The 20227-nt window shown below is 44.1% G+C and overlaps 2 long non-coding RNA genes across 2 annotated transcripts in view; one reads left to right on the plus strand and one right to left on the minus strand.

Annotated features, from left to right (window-relative positions):
* Positions 1-20227, minus strand: part of LOC149985241 (uncharacterized) — a 1026866-nt gene that overhangs the window by 799452 nt on the left and 207187 nt on the right. The window lies entirely within an intron of this gene.
* Positions 1-20227, plus strand: part of LOC149985243 (uncharacterized) — a 414418-nt gene that overhangs the window by 56035 nt on the left and 338156 nt on the right. The window lies entirely within an intron of this gene.

A 20227-nucleotide genomic window follows, 5' to 3' on the forward strand; every position in this document is an offset into this window, starting at 1 on the left:
GTTCTCATTTACAACTGCTATCTGGCCAAGATAAAGCAAAGCAGTGCCAAAAAAACAACAACACAGAGTTACACATAAACAAACATACAGTCAATAACACAATATAAAAATCTATGTACAGTGTGTGCAAATTTAGAAGAGTAGGGAGGTAGGCAATAAATAGGCCATAGAGGTGAAATAATTACAATTTAGCATTAAAACTGGAGTGATAGATCTGCAGCTGATGATGTACAAGGAGAGATACTGGGGTGCAAAAGAGCAAGAGGGTAAGTAAATATATGGGGATGAGGTAGTCGGGTGTGCTATTTACAGATTGGCTGTGTACAGGTACAGTGATTGGTAAGCTGCTCTGACAGCTGATGCTTAAAGTTAGAGAGGGAAATATAAGACTCCAGCTTCAGTGGAGCAGAGAACTGGAAGGAAAGGGGGCCAAAGGAAGTGTTGGCTTGGGGATGACCAGTGAAATATACCTGCTGGAGCGTGTGCTACGAGTGGGTGTTGCTATGGTGACCAGTGAGCTGAGATAAGGATGGGGCTTTACCTAGCAAAAACGTATAGATGACCTGGAGCCAGTGGGTTTGGCGATGAGCATACAGGTCGCAATGGTGGGTAATACTGAATATGGGGCTTTGTTGACAAAACAGATGGCACTGTGATAGACTACATCCAGTTTGCTGAGTAGAGTGTTAGAGGCTATTTTGTAGATGACATCGCCGAAGTCAAGGATTGCAAGTCAAGGATAGCCGTTTTACGAGGGTATGTTTGGCAGCATGAGGGGCAGTTTTACGAGGGTATGTTTGGCAGCATGAGTGGCAGTTTTATGATGGTATGTTTGGCAGCATGAGTGGTAGTTTTACGAGGGTATGTGTGGCAGCATTTATTTTTCATTTATTATTATAATTTTTTCTTAAGGGGTGGATCAGCTTAAAATTGCGGAAAGATTGTTGCTTCCGTCAATGTAATTGTCTGCATCATTTCCGATCCCCCATATATTTTTGGGGTAAATATATATATATATATATATATATATATATATATATATATATATATATATATATACATATCCATATACATATATATATATCCATATACATACACACATGCATACACATACACATACTGTATATACATACACATACATATATAGATATACATACTCTTTTAAGAATATATCTTTATTATTCCCCACAAACCCTACCACCCTTCCCCAAATTGCAGTAAACTAATAAACACTTTGGCTTCTACCTTCAGTTTATACATCTTATACACATTTTACAGGCACAATCTATGTTACATGATATTATATTTTATATTTATATTTTGTTTTGTTTGTTTTTAGTCCTTCCTCTATTTCTGATGTCCATCCAGTTTGATTTCTATTTGTAACTGTGCTATTTCGCAACATTTCTGAACCTATATACATTTTACAGACCCCGTATGTTTTACATTGGTTATCTTGTTATTAGTCCCACCCTTCAGCCCCATTCAACCCATTTCATCTAGGTGTTTATGTTGGTCTATGGTTGCCTAGATTGGTTCTCAATTAGAGGCAGGTGTTTATCGTTGTCTCTGATTGGGAACCATATTTAGGCATCCATCTTCTTCTTTATTTTTTATTTTATTTTACTAGGCAAGTCAGTTAAGAACAAATTCTTATTTTCAATGACGGCCTAGGAACAGTGGGTTAACTGCCTGTTCAGGGGCAGAACGACAGATTTGTACCTTGTCAGCTCGGGGATTCGAACTTGCAACCTTTCGGTTACTAGTCCAACGCTCTAAGCACTAGGCTACCCTGCCGCCCCTTTGGGTATTTCGTGGGTTATTTTATATGTGTAGTTGCCTGTGTCAGCACTTGTTATCATAGCGTCACTTTGTTTAAGTGTTCTTCATTAACAAAGAAAAAAGTATTCTAACCATGCTGCGCTTTGGTCTACTCCATACGACGATTGTGACACAAATCACCCAGTATTGCTATCTGCATCGTTAGTTCTACGTAGGCAAATGTTGCAATTCTTCTGCCATTCCTGGATCTGTGACCAAAAACGAGCTACACATGGACAATACCAAAATAAATTATCTAATGGCTCTGCCTTCTCACAGCAAAATCTGCAGAGCTGGGAAGATTGTATCCCCCATACAGTGCCTTGCGAAAGTATTCGGCCCCCTTGAACTTTGTGACCTTTTGCCACATTTCAGGCTTCAAACATAAAGATATAAAACTGTATTTTTTTGTGAAGAATCAACAACAAGTGGGACACAATCATGAAGTGGAACGACATTTATTGGATATTTCAAACTTTTTTAACAAATCAAAAACTGAAAAATTGGGCGTGCAAAATTATTCAGCCCCTTTACTTTCAGTGCAGCAAACTCTCTCCAGAAGTTCAGTGAGGATCTCTGAATGATCCAATGTTGACCTAAATGACTAATGATGATAAATACAATCCACCTGTGTGTAATCAAGTCTCCGTATAAATGCACCTGCACTGTGATAGTCTCAGAGGTCCGTTAAAAGCGCAGAGAGCATCATGAAGAACAAGGAACACACCAGGCAGGTCCGAGATACTGTTGTGAAGAAGTTTAAATCCGGATTTGGATACAAAAAGATTTCCCAAGCTTTAAACATCCCAAGGAGCACTGTGCAAGCGATAATATTGAAATGGAAGGAGTATCAGACCACTGCAAATCTACCAAGACCTGGCCGTCCCTCTAAACGTTCAGCATATACAAGGAGAAGACTGATCAGAGATGCAGCCAAGAGGCCCATGGTCACTCTGGATGAACTGCAGAGATCTACAGCTGAGGTGGGAGACTCTGTCCATAGGACAACGATCAGTCATATATTGCACAAATCTGGCCTTTATGGAAGAGTGGCAAGAAGAAAGCCATTTCTTAAAGATATCCATAAAAAGTGTCGTTTAAAGTTTGCCACAAGCCACCTGGGAGACACACCAAACATGTGGAAGAAGGTGCTCTGGTCAGATGAAACCAAAATTGAACTTTTTGGCAACAATGCAAAACGTTATGTTTGGCGTAAAAGCAACACAGCTGAACACACCATCCCCACTGTCAAACATGGTGGTGGCAGCATCATGGTTTGGGCCTGCTTTTCTTCAGCAGGGACAGGGAAGATGGTTCAAATTGATGGGAAGATGGATGGAGCCAAATACAGGACCATTCTGGAAGAAAACCTGATGGAGTCTGCAAAAGACCTGAGACTGGGACGGAGATTTGTCTTCCAACAAGACAATGATCCAAAACATAAAGCAAAATCTACAATGGAATGGTTCAAAAATAAACATATCCAGGTGTTAGAATGGCCAAGTCAAAGTCCAGACCTGAATCCAATCGAGAATCTGTGGAAAGAACTGAAATCTTCTGTTCACAAATGCTCTCCATCCAACCTCACTGAGCTCGAGCTGTTTTGCAAGGAGGAATGGGAAAAAATTTCAGTCCCTCGATGTGCAAAACTGATAGAGACATACCCCAAGCGACTTACAGCTGTAATCGCAGCCAAAGGTGGCGCTACAAAGTATTAACTTAAGGGAGCTGAATCATTTTGCACGCCCAATTTTTCAGTTTTTGATTTGTTAAAAAAGTTTGAAATATCCAATAAATGTCGTTCCACTTCATGATTGTGTCCCACTTGTTGTTGATTCTTCACAAAAAAATACAGTTTTATATCTTTATGTTTGAAGCCTGAAATGTGGCAAAAGGTCGAAAAGTTCAAGGGGGCCGAATACTTTCGCAAGGCACTGTATATATAACATTCTATTGGTTACAAGAATTTTGTATAGTAAAAAAAAAATCGAAGTTTTGAATCCGGCATTTGTTTTGCGTATCAATTCATAAACCATTTGCCATGGAATGGATACATCGCAAATCTCTTCCCAACCATTTTGCAATTTATATGGCACAGCTGTCAGTTTTTGGTCCTTAAATGAAATTGGTATTTATTTTTATTTATCACACTTTTCTTGAACCATTTATGTTCTTTAATATGAGATTGAGGTCATCTAGATTGTAGGATGGCAGGGGTGTTAAGCATGTCCCAGTTTACGTCACCTAACAGTACGAAATATGGAGATAGATGGGGGGCCATCAATTCACATATGATGTCCAGGGCACAGCTGGGGGCTGAAGGGGTCTATAACAAGCGACAACGGTGAGACTTGTTTCTGGAAAGGTGGATTTTTACAAGTAAAACCTCAAATTATTTGGGCATAGACCTGGAAAGTATGACAAAAAAAAATCTCTGCAGTAGATTGCAACTCCGCCCCCTTTGGCAGTTCTATCCTGTCAGAAAATGTTAGAGTTGGGGATTGACATTTCTGGATTTTTGGTGACCTACCTAAGCCAGGATTCAGACACGGCTAGGACATCTGGGTTCGCAGAGTGTGCTGAAGCAGTGAATAAAACAAACTTTGGGAGAAGGCTTCTTATGTTTACATGCATTGTTACAGAAGTCAACAAATTAGATCACCTGGGGAATGGGAGTGATGCTGGGAGCTGCAGGGCCTAGGTTAACATCTACACCACCAGAGGAACAGAGGAGGGGTAGAATAAGGGTACGGCTAAAGGCTATAGGAACTGGTTGTCTAGTGCATTCGGAACAGAGAGTAAAAGGAGCAGATTTCAGGGCGTGGAAGAATAAATTCAAGGCATAATGTACAGACAATGTATGGTAGGATGTGAGTAGAGTGGAGGTAAACCTAGGCATTGGGTGACGATGAGAGAGGTTTTTGTCTCTAGATGCCCCATTTAAGCCAGGTGAGGTCACTGCATGTATGGGGAGTGGAACAAAAGGGCTAGCTAAGGCATATTGAGCAGGGCTGGAGGCTCTACAGTGAAATAAGACAATAATCACTAACCAAAACAGCAATAGACAAGGCATATTGACATTAGGGAAAGGCATGCGTAGCTGAGTGATCATAGGGTCCAGTGAGTAGCTAGGTGAGCTGGAGACACAGCGATTCAGACAGCTAGCAGGCCGGGGCTAGCAGGCTAGCAGAGGATCCAGGCCAATTGACAAAATAAGTATTGAAGCCCGGGAATTGTCTGATGGATCTCTTCGGCTAGCCGTGAGATGGGCCTAGCTCGAGGCTTGCTCCATGCTAACTGGTGCTTGCTTCGGGACAGAGATGTTAGCCAGGAGTAGCCACTCGGATAGCTAGCAGCTAGCTAGCTGCGATGATCCTGTGCAAAGGTTCAGAGCTTGCCGTAGGAATCCGGAGATGTGGTAGAAAAAGCAGTCCAACATTCTCTGAGTTGATATCGCGCTGTGCGGACTGGCAGGAATTGACCGGGCTGAGGCTGGCTGATGTCCAAGTTAACGGTGATGAACACTAGCAGCGGCTAACTGCCCACAAGCTAGTAGCTAGTTAGCTGGCTAGCTTCTGACGGGGATTCTGAAATTGCAGATCCATACCAAATTGTGTGAGGCGGGTTGCAGGAGAGTATGTTCAGCCCGTAGATGGAAATTGAGATAAATATATACTAAATATATACGAAGAAAATGATATATACACGGCACAAGACAAGACAAAACAGACGTCCGACTGCTACGCCATCTTGGTAATCCATCATTGATTTTTTTCCCCTTTAACAAATGAGTATCATTGCAGTTGAGAGTTCCAATTCCATGACTTTAACGGCTTGGACTACTTTGAGCTGTGTGTCTGTGTATGTGTGTGTGTGTGTGTGTGTGTGTGTGTGTGTGCATACTTTAGAGTGTGTGCCTAGCTGAATGTCCTTATGGATTTTAGGTATTTCATGGTGCTGAAAATGAACCAATGCAAATGAGAGAGGGAGTGTAGGAAGCAAAGGGGAGTGGATGGCCAGCGTACGAGGGATGACAGGTAAGGAATTATTGAGCCTGTGCCAGTAGAGCCTGGCTTTGAGCAGATCCCCGTAACTAGAGCAGCCTGATCGCTAGAAATATACTTCAATTTTGGACGTTTGAAAAGGTACAGTGTATGCCTTCCTCTACACTCACACAAAATATTTAAATGATTGACCAGCACTGGGTGTGAACATGTGATGCTCAGAGTATAAGCTTGCTGCTCAGACCACTGTGTCACCACAGTTCACAATGCTCTAGCAAGACGTGTGTTGTGACGTTGTATTAGTTAATGTGACGACTGTTGCTCATCGAATGATTAAAGTTTCTAATTGCGTGATTAACTGAATCAAGCAATTATTAACTCATTAACCTGGGGCACCATGGGAAAACTAGTTTTTATTGAGTTTCTATTTCCCAAATTAACTCAGAGAATATCAGAATATTGATTTTACAACAGCCACTAATTAACCAGTTACCTCTACCAATCTCGTTCTGAACGTCGTATAGCCCGTGAATTTGCACGGACCCGGGTCTCACCAATGAGTTCGTACCACACCAATCTTAGTTGAATATTTATTTACTAAAATGCTAAAATTATGATAAAAGATATATATAGACAAAACACATTATAGGCTATTGATTAGAACTTCAAAGAGAGAGAGAAAAAAGAAAGTACATAAGAGAAATATACATTTGGGTGAATTTGTCAGCTATGCTTATTCTAACCCTAGCCTTGCCCCAAACTGCCACTCTTATGGGTCAGAATATAATGAAGTAATTACGTGGGATGATCTCCGAGGATTCTCTGCATGGACCGTTCAGGGGAACGTTCAGGCTGCTCAATGACGTACCTCTCCGGCGCACCTCTCTGATCGTCCTCCCGATGTCAGTGTCCTTTTGGCTTAGGAGTCTGTTCCCTCACCCTTGCTATGGAAGGGTTCTTCTGAGGACAGACAGCTCTGTAGCTCAGAGCTCACAGCATAGGAATGAAACCTTTTAGATACCACGATTTGCTGGGAGTGGATGCTAATGGGGTCCGGCTTGAATTCACCCACTTAGACACTGCTACTCATCCGTAGCTTTAGTAGAAAATGTTTTTTTTTGTCTTCAAACTTGTGTTGCGTTCTGGGTTCGTTGACTTTTTAGACCTTGGCTGCAGCTTGGGTCAAGTAGTCTTCTCTGTGAATTCTTTACTCACAGGTTTTATACCCTTGGGTCAGAAGTGGGCGCAACCGCCTTTAGGGCAATTCTCTGGGCGTTCCAAGTTAATGAGGGCAAGGTCTAGATTTCACTCAAATCCAATTTTAGACAACTAACTTCACATTTCATCTTCCCCAAAACATTATCTTTGATTTGGATATTTTCCATACAACGTACAATGTATAAACATCAAACATATACTAGGAAAACTCTTCACGTTACAATGTTTTCGTAATAACGTAATATCTATTAATCTTTAATAACAAAACAAAATCAACATACATTTTCATATTCCATCTACCGTCATGACCACCATTGTGGCTGACAGAAACCATTGTTCCAAAGTCCGTTTATTTCATGTTTAATGTTCTGAGGCTGGTTCTCGATAGTAACAGGACAAAGGAATTTGTCTGTGGCCTGAGATTTACCAGGGGCGTGAGGGGTCATAAAACCCCCACATCTTCAGACCCCAAGATCTCTTCTTCTCTGTTGGGGTTGATAGATAATCTGTAGGGTGTGGTCTCCTGTGACCTGACCTGGTCAGGACAGTCATGACACGTGAGAATACTTGATGTTAATGGAGAGTCATTTTTTATTGTTTTGTTTTAAGCCATCCCCGAACCATAGCCTTATTTTCTCGGAATGAATGTCTAAACTGTTACCTTTTTGAGTTGTTTCTGTTTTAACCCTGTAACCCTGTGGAATTAACCTTGTAACTTGCGGAATTAATGCCTCAAAATAGACGTTCATTCATAATATGTCGAATTTCGAAGGGAAACTATGAGATCTTGTTGAACTAGAGGACCTGTGCCAGGGGGAGCCAGCCAGTCTCACCTTACACTTTCTTATAGTAAACACATTGCTACTTTCTCTTTACACCCCTCTCTCCCTCTGTTACCCCTTTCTTTTTCTCTCCCTCCCAATTCTTTTCCCCTCTTTTTCCCTCACTCTCTGCCATCAACCCCCTTTCTTCCTTTGAGAAAATATCTTGTCGGTGCTCATGGGAACAACAAAGCACACAGACCGCAACAGTAAAACTTTGGATAATGGACAACATTTTGGGGCCTGAAAGTTGGACAAAGTGGGGCTGGGTGAAGGGAGGTTGGAGTTGCCTAATTTGTAGTAGTTATCCTGACAGGGAGTGGGTGATGGCCTGTCCTTGTCAGAAATGAGACAAGCTCAAAGCAGCAGCTCAATGCATGGGTGGGGAAAGTGTGGTGTGCAATGCATCTATAGAATAAAAACCGTTTTTTGTTTGGGGAAGCCATACTAGTTTGGTGGAGAGTTTGTACATTAGAGAAATATAGGAATTGAATGAAAAGGATCTTGTTAAAATCAATCACGAAGCAAATATTGTCATGATATTGCGCACGCGCACGCACGCACACACACACACACACACACACACACACACACACTCACATTCACACACAATCACAAATACCCATCCACCCTCTCCAGCCACAGTTTGCCACCTCTAAAGCATCTGTCCCCTCCGAGGTAGATCATGGTGTTTGACAAGACAGTGACAGCCCCTCTACCCTCTCTGTTTCCCTGTTAACAGATCTATTCTCCCCTTGTCTCCCAGCATCACTGTCCCACACATGCTCCCTCTGGCCTACAGGCGGTCAAGGGGCTTTAAAAGGTTCATTAGGTTTTATTTTGTTTTGTATTGCGGTCAGCCTGTGAAGTCTGATAGTCTTGTCACAGCTGTGCCTGGCCCGAGGTCCAAACGTTTTAAACGTCCATAAACACAGGAAAAGCCTGCAGATGACAGCTTGTCACAACCCAACACCTCACTGGCTGTGGCTTGCTAAAACAAACTCCTTAAATAAGTGTTTGGGAGTTGGTTGCCTCTGAGTGCTTCCCTGTGGGAGGCTGTATAATAAAAGAAAGACGGTGAGAACTAAGGGTACGTGGCACAGCCTTGCCTGCGGCTTCTGTTGTAACTCTGTCGGATAGGAGTGCTCACGTGAATGTCTGTGTAAATGCATGTGTCCGTGTCTGTAAGTCTCTCCTTGTTTCCATACACATATACTCTGCTGTGTTACTATGTGAGGTATGGGGGACAACTTGGTAGCACATTAGATCTGTGTAGAGCTAGTATGTTAAGAAAGACACCAATGGAAATGGGTGCAACACAATTCAGATCAAATGCATAATAATGGAGACACATACACTTATGCTCTTTCGTCATGTGGCAACACAATGAAAGACTAATCACCCATCCAGACTTGTCCTATCGATCCCACATACCGCCCAACCTGTTGAATTACAGCCACACATCTCTGGCCACCATGCTGTTTTCACTTATCTGATCTTGGCCTTCTGGTGTCAGGTTGAGTCCCGCTGGGCTGAAAGGACAGAGCAGACCAGCTAACAGTAGTCTTAACAGCCTGGGTGATAATGGTGTTTGCTGTGTTTCTGCTGGGGAAAGAGAGCTGGTCCATTATAAAGGCTTATAGCTTTTTAAAGGTTCTCCATTCATCAGCTTACTGCTGTATGGAGGGAGAGAGGTGGGCACCCGCCCCCACCGCCCACCTGCCACACTCACCCAAGGACAATCTACAAAACAACGGGTCAAATCAAATCAAGCTTTATTTATAAAGGACATTTCAGACATGGAATGCAACGTAATGTGCTTTACAGAGGAAAAATACAAATAAAAAAAACATTTAAAATAAAAGCTGAAATATTTACCACACAACAAACATAAGAGGATAAAAAAAATGACATAAACTGAACAAATAAAAAGCTCGCTTAGGAAAAGCAAAGCAAAAAAATATGTGTTTAAGATCTCTTTTAAATATGTCCACAGTTTCGGCCCCCCTCAGGTTCTCTGGCAGGCTATTGCAGAGGCTGGGGACATAATAACTAAAGGCTGCCTCTCCATGTCTCTTGGTTCTAGGCTTTGGGATAGTTAAAAGGCCAGTGCCAGAGGACCTGAGGGACCTACTGGCTACATAACTTAAAAGCATGTCTGACATACATTGGGGTGCACAATCGTGGATTGATTTAAAAACCATTAGAAATTCAAATGTATTCTAAACTCATAGGCCGCCAGCGCAGAGGCCTTAAAACCAATGGCATGTGCTGAATTATAAAGGAATATTGATTGTTAAAACATAGATCAGGCATTATGTTTTCATCATCTGTTTCAGAAATAATCTCAACCTGTATTCAGCATCTATATGTAACGGTTTTCTTTATGAGAAGGAGAGTCGGACCAAAATGCGGCGTGTCTATTGCAATCCATGTTTAATGAATTAACACACTAAACACAAACACTACCAAAACAATAAACTTAACAAAACCCGAAACAGCCTATACTTGTGTATCCTAACACAGAACAATGACATCAGGACACTAAGGACAGGAACAATCACCCACAAACACACAGTGAAACCCAGGCTACCTAAATATGGTTCCCAATCAGAGACAATGACGAACACCTGCCTCTGACTGAGAACCATATCAGGCTGAACATAGAAATAGACAAACAAGACATGAAACATAGAATACCCACTCAGATCACACCCTGACCAATCAAAACATAGAAAATACAAAGTAAACTATGGTCAGGGCGTGACAGTACCCCCCCCCCAAGGTGCGGACTCCGGCCGCAAAACCTGAACCTATAGGGGAGGGTCTGGGTGGGCATCTGTCCGCGGTGGCGGCTCTGGCACTGGACGTGGACCCCACTCCATGACAGTTTTAATCCCCCTCCTAAACGTCCCTAAATAGGTTACCCACCACAATGATAACATGGGACAGAGGGACAGCTCGGGACAGAGGTAACTCGGGACAGATGGGTAGCTCAGCACTGAGAGGAAGCTCAGCACTGAGAAGAAGCTCAGCACTGAGAAGAAGCCCAGGCAGGTAGTAGAAACTACCAGAACCTGGCTGGCTGGCGGTTTCAGCAGATCCTGGTCGACTAGCAGATCTGGAAGAATCTGGTCGACTGGCGGATCTGGGAGAATCTGGTCGACTGGCGGATCTGGGAGAATCTGGTCGACTGGCGGATCTGGGAGAATCTGGTCGACTGGCGGATCTGGGAGAATCTGGTCGACTGGCGGATCTGGAAGAATCTGGTCGACTGGCGGATCTGGAAGAATCTGGTCGACTGGCGGATCTGGGAGAATCTGGTCGACTGGCGGATCTGGGAGAATCTGGTCGACTGGCGGATCTGGGAGAATCTGGTCGACTGGCGGATCTGGGAGAATCTGGTCGACTGGCGGATCTGGGAGAATCTGGTCGACTGGCGGATCTGGGAGAATCTGGTCGACTGGCGGATCTGGGAGAATCTGGTCGACTGGCGGATCTGGGAGAATCTGGTCGACTGGCGGATCTGGGAGAGTCTGGACGACTGGCGGATCTGAGAGAGTCTGGACGACTGGCGGATCTGGAAGAGTCTGGTCGACTGGCAGATCTGGAAGAGTCTGGTCGACTGGCAGATCTGGAAAAGTCTGGTCGACTGGCAGATCTGGAAGAGTCTGGTCGACTGTCAGATCTGGAAGAGTCTGGACGACTGTCAGATCTGGAAGAGTCTGGACGACTGTCAGATCTGGAAGAGTCTGGACGACTGTCAGATCTGGAAGAGTCTGGACGACTGTCAGATCTGGAAGAGTCTGGACGACGGGCAGATCTGGAAGAGTCTGGACGACGGGCAGATCTGGAAGAGTCTGGACGACGGGCAGATCTGGAAGAGTCTGGACGACGGGCAGATCTGGAAGAGTCTGGTCGACTGGCAGATCTGGAAGAGTCTGGTCGACTGGCAGATCTGGAAGAGTCTGGACGACTGGCAGATCTGGAAGAGTCTGGACGATTGGCAGATCTGGAAGAGTCTGGACGACTGGCAGATCTGGAAGAGTCTGGACGACTGGCAGATCTGGAAGAGTCTGGACGACGGGCAGATCTGGAAGAGTCTGGTCGACTGGCAGCTCTGGAAGAGTCTGGTCGACCGGCAGATCTGGGAGAGTCTGGTCGACCGGCAGATCTGGGAGAGTCTGGTCGACCGGCAGATCTGGGAGAGTCTGGTCGACCGGCAGATCTGGCTGCTCCATGCTGACTGGCTGCTCAATACTGACTGGCAGCTCTGGCTGCTCCATGCTGACTGGCAGTTCCATGCCGACTGGCAGCTCTGGCTGCTCCATGCTGACTGGCTGCTCCATGCTGACTGGCGGCTCTGGCTGCTCCATACTGACTGGCAGCTCCATGCCGACTGGCAGCTCCAGCTGCTCCATGCTGACTGGCTGCTCAATGCTGACTGGCGGCCCTGGCTGCTCCATGCTAACTGGCAGCTCTGGCGGCTCCTTGCAGACTGGCAGCGCTGGCGGCTCCTTGCAGACTGGCAGCTCTGGCGGCTCCTTGCAGACTGGCAGCTTTTGCGGCATCCTGCAGACAGGCAGCTCTGGCGGCTCCTTGGAGACTGGCAGCTCCATGCAGACTGACAGCTCCTTGCAGGCTGGCAGCTCCTTGCAGGCTGGCAGCTCCTTGCAGACTGGCAGCTCCTTGCAGACTGGCAGCTCCTTGCAGACTGGCAGCTCCTTGCAGACTGGCAGCTCCTTGCAGACTGGCAGCTCTGGCTGCTTCATGTAGACTGACAGCTCTGGCTGCTCCTTGCAAACTGACAGCTCGGGCTGCTTCATGCAGACGGACAGCTCAGGCTGCTCCATGCAGACTGACAGCTCAGGCTGCTCCATGCAGACGGACAGCTCAGGCTGCTCCATGCAGACTGACAGCTCAGGCTGCTCCATGCAGACTGACAGCTCCTTGCAGACTGGCAGCTCCTTGCAGACTGGCAGCTCATTGCAGACTGGCAGCTCGGGCTGCTTCATGCAGACTGGCAGTTCTGGCTGCGCTGAACAGGCGGGAGACTCCGACAGCGCAGGAGAGGAGAGAGGCTCCGGCTGCGCTGAACAGGCGGGAGATTCCGGCAGCGCAGGAGAGCAGAAAGGCTCTGGCTGCGCTGAACAGGCGGGAGACTCCGGCAGCGCAGGAGAGTAGAAAGGCTCTGGCTGCGCTGAACAGTCGGGAGACTCCGATAGCGCAGTAGAGAAGAGAGGCTCTGGCTGCGCTGAACAGGCGGGAGACTCCGGCAGCGCAGGAGAGGAGAGAGGCTCTAGCTGCGCTGAACAGGCGGAAGACTCCGATAGCGCATGAGATGAGAGAGGCTCTGGCTGCGCTGAACAGGCGAGGCGCACTGTAGGCCTGATGCATAGTGCTGGCACAGGACGTGCAAGGCTAGGGATGGGCACAGGAGGCCTGATGCGTGAGACTGGAACCAACTTCACCAGCCGACTAAAACGGACCTCAGGACGAGTATGGAGCGCTAACCCAGGTGCCATCAAATCCCTGACACGTTCCGTCAGGCGAATTCTATGCAAAATGCACCAACACAGCAACTCCCTCATTTCTCTCTCCTCCAATTTCCCCATTAACTCCTTCACAGTCTCTGTTTCACTCACCTCCAACACCGGCTCTGGTTCTGCTCTCCTTGGCTCCTCACGATAAACAGGGAGAGTTGGCTCAGGTCTGGCTCCTGACTCTGCCACACTCTCCCTGAGCCCCCCCCCAAGAAATTTTTGGGGCTGACTATGGGGCCTCCGTCCGCGCCGCCTTGCTTGCTTCGCAAACTCCATTCTCCTATATCCTTCCGCGCACTGCTCCATCGAATCCCAGGCGGGCTCCGGCACTCTCCCTGGGTCGACCGCCCACCTGTCTATCTCCTCCCAAGAAGTATAGTCCATACTGTACTCCACTTTGGGCTGTTCCTGCCTGTTGACACGCTGCTTGGTCCCATTGAGGTGGGTGATTCTGTAACGGTTTTCTTTATGAGAAGGAGAGTCGGACCAAAATGCGGCGTGTCTATTGCAATCCATGTTTAATGAATTAACACACTAAACACAAACACTACCAAAACAATAAACTTAACAAAACCCGAAACAGCCTATACTTGTGTATCCTAACACAGAACAATGACATCAGGACACTAAGGACAGGAACAATCACCCACAAACACACAGTGAAACCCAGGCTACCTAAATATGGTTCCCAATCAGAGACAATGACGAACACCTGCCTCTGACTGAGAACCATATCAGGCTGAACATAGAAATAGACAAACAAGACATGAAACATAGAATACCCACTCAGATCACACCCTGACCAATCAAAACATAGAAAATACAAAGTAAACTATGGTCAGGGCGTGACACTATAGTAACTATCGTTTTCTTACCACCACATCCCTGATCGCAACAGGGATGGTAGGGAATGAGTGTGGAGCTGAGTGCTTCTAGTAAAACACAGGCGAAATCCCTCTCTGTCTCTCCAAGCATCTTCCTCCTGGTGATTTATAAACATGAAGCCTCAACAGGAGACGTGTGGAGATGCAACCAGCAGTGTTTCAGCGACGGATGAATGGGTAGAGCAGTAGTTGTTTTATTTACATCTATTGTACATAGTAAATGGTGCATGTGTGTGTGTTTGCTTGTGTGTGTGCATGTGTATCTCTGTAAAAAGGACGTAAACTATAGATGTGCTATAGGCTAAGTGCAAAGTTGTTTTCCAACAGCTTATGTCAGAATGTTTCTTGGTAAACAGGGATGCTGTATTAGCGGCTTGTTCACCATGGCTACATAATGACCAACCCTCCAGAAACATCCTCTGAGAATCATTATCCCTGATCCCATGGATGATGACAGGAGAAAGGGGCAGGAGATTGAAAGACAGACGTTTTATGATGTCCCACTTCATTCCCCACAGATGACTAACACCCCCACAATAATAACACCTCCACAAGGCAACAAATACAATTATTCCTCTATTGAACTATAGGATTATATATTTTTTCCAGGAAACCCATGTATTTGAGCATTGATGTGCCCTAGTGGAGGAGCATGCTATTCTTACTCATGACAACATGCAGTGTGCCAGGCTTAGGGAGAAGCTTCTCCATCACCAGCCACTTTCACCAGCATCCTGTGTACTTTCCTAGGCACTTTGACAAAGCCAGATATTATTTAGGGGATGTTTTCACTGCAGTGACTTACTTGTGTTAATTTGCATTGTCCGATCTACTGAGAGGATCATTGGCTGTCACCTGTCCTCCATCGAGTTGCTTTCCCCAAGCTGTGGCCCTCATCAACCGGCTATCAGGCTCATAGAGACTACGAGACTTTGCATTTGAGCTGATCACTGCACCTTGTCATCAATGACCTGTAATGGTAATAACTGTACTATACTGCATTTACACTATTCACTGTACACCTCTGAATGATACTGCACTGTATATATTCATATGGCAGTATCCCTCCCTCTGCATATAGAGATACAGTGCATCCCCTCTGTAAATTGTATATCCTCATTGTAAATCAACTTAAAGTGCAGTGTTTTATGTTTTATGTTTAGTGTATTAAAGGGATTCTTTGGGATTTTGGCAATGTGGTCCTTTAGCATGCTAGCAGATACCCATAGACTTACAGTGATTGTGCTAATGCTAATTAGCATTGGCTTGCGAAACTACCTCTAACTTCCTTCATACTGGACACAGAGACATAAAAATGGTATCCACAAGTTTATCTGACTCTGGGGAAGTATGCCGATATATCCCTTTAATACTGATTATTCTGTATGTTGACTATGTTGACTTTGATTTGATTTGTATTCTGTTTGTACATTGACTATTGCTGGCAGCACCTATTCACTAAGTCAAATTCTGGTTATGTGTAAATGTACTTGGGGAATAAAGTGATTGTGATTCTGACTTGATCCATGGGATACCATGGGAAACATAGTTGTACTGTATATCAAGCAGAAAGCAGAATGAGTTACTATTTATGGTATGGCTTGAGGGCTCTCTGTGTGTCTCTAGCTCTCTTTCTCTCTCTCTCACTCCCGCTCTCTATCCCTCTCGCTCTTCATTCATCTCACTCCATTTTACCCTCTTCGTCTTTATTTTCCCAGTAGAGCCAGGCAATTGTTCTGAGATCCTTATCACATTGATCTGAGTGGTGCGTGTGTGTGTGCGAGTACCCATCTCTGTGTGTGTTTGTGTGTGTGTTTGTGTGATTGCATGTCAGTGTGCTGGGCTCCTGCTCTGATATTAACTCATATTAAAGAGTCCCTAAGCTCAGGCTAGTAAGCAGCCTTCCAGCCCGCTTGCCACGCCCCACGAGGAGGGGGGAAAGGTAATATTATTAGTGGATATCTGGAAAGGTTAGGTCGTTATGGAGATGAATATAAATATAATTCAGGAGAGCTCTGTTATTAGTGTAAAAGCCATCCACAAAAGGGCAATCCTGCCTGTGCCCGCAGGCTAGGGAAACACTGTCTCAGAATCACCCAGTTCAGAGGACAGGAATTATGGGACAATATTTAGGTTGACCAGGAAGTATTGACTCACTGGGCTGGAGACAATACATTATTTGTATAGAGGACATGTGCTGGACACTGGCAGTTGCATGGCAGCTACCTAACATGAATATAATGTAACCACGAGCTACATGCCTAACTATCTTTATCATGTCAGGTATTAACTTGACAGACTGAACAGGTCTTATTAAAAAAAAGGACTACATGAATTGTACAACTCCATGATTTTGGTGTCAAAATAACCAGCATGTTATATAACTGAAGCTAGAACAGACATATATTGAATTTGATCTGAGAGTCTAAGCTCATCTCACTTTGTCCATTGTCTTTGCTTGTAGCCTACTGTACTGTGCAGTGAGAGTATATACCTTAGGTGGTTATGATTGGGTCTTGTAGGCTCATATGACCTGAAACATACTCTCATTCTATCAGATGGCCATGGAGATTGCGCTATCGCATGCGCCATTTAGGAACCATTGCCCCACAGTTATCAAATTAAATACATTTGCTTTGTAATTATTTTACAGATTAGGGTGATGAAAGCAGACATTTCGAAAGGGGGGCCATCTGGGGTTGACTCGACGAGGCTGTAAACACACACACACACACTTAGAAAAAATAAATACTATGTTCTATGTTGTGGCTGCTTGACGTAGGAGAAGGGGTGGGGGGTTGAGAGAGTGGAAACTGCCGTCAACACAATTATCATCTAAGCTGCAACACTGTTTATGACCTTCAGTGTGACATTGCGGCTGCATATCAGTCTATTCCCTTCACGTTAGGAGCCATACAATATTGTAAAACCTGGATCCATCAAGCTATATAGGACGGGCTTTGTTATAAACCATTCTGAGTGGTACATTTATTGGAAACATAAAACACAGAATGACTTTTTATCTATTTACCGGCACTTCTGCCTGACTCCAATTACATTAGACATACTGCTGATTCAAGCAACACACATTATTATGCAAGTTAAAGAGCTGATGGTTAGATATGAGTGCTAGTGAATGATTCCCACTCCATACCCTACCTAATCAACTTATTACAGCCTAAACGCAAAGAGACTATTACTGAGAATGATGATGCATGCACAGTAACATTTTCAACTTAATATATGATTATTAAATGGAATGAGCATAGAATATGACTATCATATCAATGTATTATCATACTGATAATATTGTAATATGTCAGTGGCAATTTAATGCAGAGAATAACTAGCTTGTTGAAATAATTCTGTACTTTAATATCTTTGGGACATTTTTCCCATGATTTCCAAATTAACAAACAAATTGGTAAATGTAAAAAAAAAACACCTTGCATCCCAATTAATTGGAACATTTGACATTCATCTCTATCACCTCATAGTTGGTGTCAACCTCTGCACCTATGTGTACATTTAGACCGTCAAGAAAGTGTTACCACTTTTGTCTTTTCAAGCCAGCTTTAGAAAATAATGTGTAAACCAAATGACTCCCTTCCATTCTGTAAGTCAAATCAAATCAAATTTTGTTTGTCACATGCCCCATAAACAACAGGTGTAGTTAGACTAACAGGAAATGCTTACTTACAGGTCCCTTTCCAACAATGCAGAGTTAAACATAAAGATTTAAAAAATATATTTATGACACTCTTTCACACTGCAATGGTGAGTGTTCACCACCAGTGGTGTGTATTCATGGATGCCAAGGGATGCCAAATCTTTCATCTCTGTGTTTGATACATTTCCTTAAATTCGCAAGAGGCTGAATGTATCTCACAGGAGAAAGCATCCAAGAAAGCGAAACAGCGCGCCTCTGTCTCTCTATGTGTAGGCTATCTATCTAAGGCTGTCTGGCCCAAATAATTATGACATTTTTGCCACCCATAGCATTGAAAGCAAGGGAAGCCAGCAAGCATATGGCCTCCCTTCACAAAAAAAATTATAACAAATTTGCCAATCAGCATTGAGCTAAACTGAATGAGCTCAACTGTGAATGATCCTGGCGCACCAAAAAAAGGTCAGCCAGCTTGGATTTTGTGTCACTCCTATCAAATCCCATCGAGATCATACGTCATTGATAGAAAAACTTTAATTGTTACATCTCGTTGTGTTGTCCTCCGGTGGCCAGCTAGCTAAAATTGATTGTTTCCTAAATTAGCCATGGATGGAGATAGGGATTTGGACTTGTGGTTTTACATAATTCTCCATACTGGCCAATGATTTTAACAGCAATTCTGATCCAACCATTAATTCATACGTTGTTGAGCCCCTGGCCTGAGAGGATGGAACTTCAAAGTGTAGCTATATGTAGAAGGCTAATGTGAACTAGCTAATATTGCCCGTGAATGTAAGTTAGACTAGCGAGCAAGCATTTTTGCCAGGTAGCATAGGACAACAAAAAATAAAAGTGTGTACAGTATGACAGAGTGCTAGACTGTTTCGTCAACATGAAAGAAAGGAGGATGGCATTGGCCTTTCTCTAAAAGTAGGGTGAGTCAAAATGTTGTTCTACTTGCATAAGCGCATACGTATACACACACGCACACAGAAATCAGAACAATGGACAGAACCATGGACAGCCATATCATATTTAGCTTACGTTGACTGGACTACATTGTTTTTGGTATCTTTTAGTTCTCACTGTATTAGACTCAGCAGAAATGATTTGATGATGCTGAAATGGTGCTGGAATAGTGGAGGCAGCTCCTGTTTTCTTTGCGACTTGCGGTAAGTCTCTGAGGTTCTAAATCAATAGTTGTTTAGTTGTATGAAAATGCCGGAAACATGAACTTGCTTGACCATGATGTAGCTCATGTGGTCTGTTACTGTACATGCAATATGCTTTGTGGAGTTCACTGGACAGAGGTTGCTATCCAGGTTTTGTGATAAAACAAAGGTGAGGTTGAATTTATTTCGCCACTGTGTCTTATTGTTTTTATTTTATTTTATCTGTCTCTGCCTTTAGGCCTATATCTCACGATCGCAAGACATATGAACTATAAGGTTCTAGAGCAAACAATGCAATTATCACAACACATAGGTCCCAAAATGGCTTTTATGACCAGGGGTTTGGCTTCCCAAGTGATTTCACCCACGCACCACTACTGATCACAACACATTGTCTTTACCCGTCCCTCAGGGTTCCATCGTCGTTTAATGTGTAGTGGTCTACGTGGGCCATACATACAGGCTCTAGAGACATCAAGCTGTCCTCTATTACACACATGGCCACTTCCTCTCTGAGTGGAATGCTGTGGATGCTATTGGACTGTAATATATGGCTCCCATATATAAAAGCACAGTGCACAATAGGCCGCACATGAAACATGATAGACTTATTATGATATCAACAATAGAGGATGACATGTTATCCCTGTCACACATTCCAGCCATATAGCCTACACCATGAAAACGTTGGAATGATATGGGACAATTTGTATTCATAATGTGTATGCTTATACTAAGTCATAGGATTTTGGAATGTCTTCTGTTGCCTCTTATTTTTTACTGCAAATATGTTGACAGTGATGTCACAATATGCTAAATAATTCATGTGTCAGGGTAAGCGAAATCAGGTTTACAAAAAAGCATGCTTATGTTGTGGTCATATAGCCCACTTCCAAAACAAGATACAAAGTTAACTTTGACTATGTCATCTTAGCTCTTACATCAGGGCACCTCTGGGATTAAACCCAACACACATACATAAAAAGTCACAGTGAATCCCCAGACTGAATCACCTGACATTGGAAGGTTGACTTTCATCCCTCTGATGGCACAAATAATTGTCCCTTGGAACATATGTCTTTTTTATCACCTTGTTT

Source organism: Oncorhynchus mykiss, chromosome 2, assembly GCF_057628025.1.
Source record: "Oncorhynchus mykiss isolate SJ-2025 chromosome 2, ASM5762802v1, whole genome shotgun sequence".
In the NCBI taxonomy this organism is placed as follows: domain Eukaryota; kingdom Metazoa; phylum Chordata; class Actinopteri; order Salmoniformes; family Salmonidae; genus Oncorhynchus; species Oncorhynchus mykiss.